This window comes from Homarus americanus, unplaced genomic scaffold (assembly GCF_018991925.1).
Source record: "Homarus americanus isolate GMGI-L3 unplaced genomic scaffold, GMGI_Hamer_2.0 scaffold28, whole genome shotgun sequence".
Taxonomy (NCBI): Eukaryota; Metazoa; Arthropoda; class Malacostraca; order Decapoda; family Nephropidae; genus Homarus; species Homarus americanus.
The window spans coordinates 1,636,154-1,639,005 of record NW_024742238.1 but is presented as its reverse complement, the minus strand read 5'-3'; positions in this window follow the sequence as shown (position 1 = coordinate 1,639,005).

Below are 2,852 nucleotides of genomic sequence, written 5' to 3'. Positions count from 1 at the left end.
ACTTAGCCGTCCTCTTACCGGCCAATCAGCAGCGAGTTTCACAGACTGGCCTCACTCTCGGACTGCGCGGTGATTGGCCCGTTACCGCCTTCACCTCAGCCAATCAGCAGCGCCGCTCACTTCCACACCTCTTCAACCTGTTCCCGCATTAATTTCACACATCGCTCCTGAACTAAGAAGACCTCTCAACAAAACCTCCTGCTGGACCCGAAACTGTGAAGACCGCCCTCTCTCTTGTGCCATTGTTTGGCCATCTTCCCGGACCGGACCATCCACGACTCACATCGTCAACAACAACTCACGAGCGTTTTTCGGTTTATCGAGCATTAGCTTGCTCTCCCCACTGGTGGTGTGAGTGACCCACACTCCAGCTGGAGAGCAGTTATAGCGCGATATTCCCGACGTGGTTTGAGCCCTTTTCCTTCTACTGCTATTTTTCCTTTTTCGCTCTGGCCTAGGGACCTGCACCCTCAAAAAGTGTATTCGTCCTGCGGTCCCCCCTGTAACTGTTCACCTCCCTCCCAGGAGATTGTGAACACGAAAGGGGGTTGGAGCAAAACCCATCCCAGCCGAGTCTTTCCAGGAAAACCGTGATCGTGCGGGTCCACCTGGAAAGAGGGTAGCAATCCTTATCCTTCCCAAATAGGCACACTTAGCTCACGTCTATAAGTGAGCAGTCACATACACTAGGAAGTAGGCTTCCCCAACGGGGCTCCGGGAGAGAAGCTCAGGAACCACTCTACGACCACCAGCCAGTGGGGAGTGCTGAAATTCCTCTGCTACTTACTCAACCGGAATAGGTAGGATTTAATAATTAAAAAAATAAATAAATAAATAAAAACGGTTATGGAGCGCGTACGCCCTCCTAACCGCGACCCCCGCCTGAACCGCCAACCTGACGACCCAAACTACGACAGGCTCCGCACAGAGAAAGCGGACCAGTTACGCGCCTTCAATGAAGCCCTGAAAAGCAGGAACACTGCCACCACCTCCAACAACTCCACCACCACTGCTACCGCCACTGAGGACGACAACTGGACGAAGGTAGAAAATAAAAAACGCCGACGTGCTTCTTCGGGAAACGAATGCCGTCAAGCAGCCCAAAAGGCACCCATCACCACCACCAGCTCACCTCCAACGACACTGCCAAAATTCCGGATCACGAAAACGGACACCAAAACGACATATGCCGCCATCACAGAGATAGAAAAGCAAAATCCACTGGCCAAGTTCTCAGTGCGGCCCAACCTAAAGGGGGAGATGATTATTCACCCCAAAGACAAGGACTCCGCCACCACCCTCGACACTTACCTGCAAAACACCACCACCGTTGCATCAACCAAGCTAGACCCCGCCCAGAAACTGATGAAGTCGGTAGTCCTCCGGTACCCAAAGGAACTACCTCTCGAACCCCTGGAGAACCACCCGAAGATCTTAAAAGCCGAGAGATGCTCTCCCCTGTCCGACAAGACGGCCACCACAAAACAAGTGCTCATAACGCACTACGGTTCACCCCCCAGCACCATAGACCTCAAAACCTGGGGGATCTACGAAGTGAGGCCCTTCGTCCCAGAGCCCCTGCGGTGCTTCAGATGCCAGAAATACGGGCACCATCAGACAAGGTGCACGTACAAGGAAATCTGCGCAGTCTGCGCACAGAAGCACGGCACACACTCCTGCCTCACCAAGCTGAAAAGCGGAGAAAAGATTGCCCCCAAGTGTGCCAACTGCGGGGCAAACACCACGCCTGAAACCGTGGATGCTCCGAGAGGACAAGGAGGGTCCAGGCAAACCGGCCAGCTGCAAGACCGGCTCCCACCGCCTGCACACCAGCCCCACCAGGTACCTTCGTGTGGGGAACCCAAAGGCCAAGACAACAAAGCCAACCTCCTCAGCCAGTCAACACCCAAAGTGCAGCCCAGTTTCCTGGCCTCACTACGGCCACACCTCAGCCACCCAAGCAGCAGACAACGACAACCACGAAAAAGGCAAAAGAAGCACACACCAAAGCACCAGAAGGAATGATACACGTATCAGACCTAGCCAAGGTACTGACAACCTTCGCGGAGGGCCTAGCCGGACTACTGGGCCACAAGATCCAACCCACACAGCTCCAAATACTCATGGGGAGCGTCCTCGGGCAAGTCGCCACAGCTCCAGCCACCTCAGTGGAGGAAGCCACGCCGGTCCTCACACGAGTGACAGCCGAGGTACACTCTACACCGAAGAAGGCCACCAGAGAACCCAAGATACCGACAGCTCCCAGAAAGAAATTGGTCGTTTCAACTCCCCTGAACCGAACCACGGCCCAGAAGGCAAAAACCACAGAACACGAAGATATGAACCTGATCCAGTTGGAATCGAGCTTGGACATCTCCATCGAGGACCACCAGAAGTCCCTCGATAAAACAGTGGTGAGGGAAACATCAGCACCCTGAATATCCTAACATGGCATGCCCAGGGCATCAAAACAAGAAACACCTTCCTATGAAGAAGCAGTAGCTAAGGACAAGCTTGACATCATACTGCTACAAGAAACACTTTCACAAGAACACCACTGTTTCAAATTCAGTGGTTGGCAAGAGACATACAGGAGGCATTTCACGCAGGCGTCAACAAGAGTAGATGTATGATCTTGGTCAAGTCAAGATTCCTCCCTCCGAGGTCACGCAGCACTCCCCCATGTGGGGAAAACATCGAGACACAGGCCGTCAGTAACCCCTCCAAGAACGGGAATTAACTGTTCACACTCCATCTACAAGAACCCAAGGGGCTCACTGGAGGTGATCGCTAACGATTTGCTTGGCCGACCACGCTAAGAATTCAGAGGGATTTTAACGCACATCATCCTC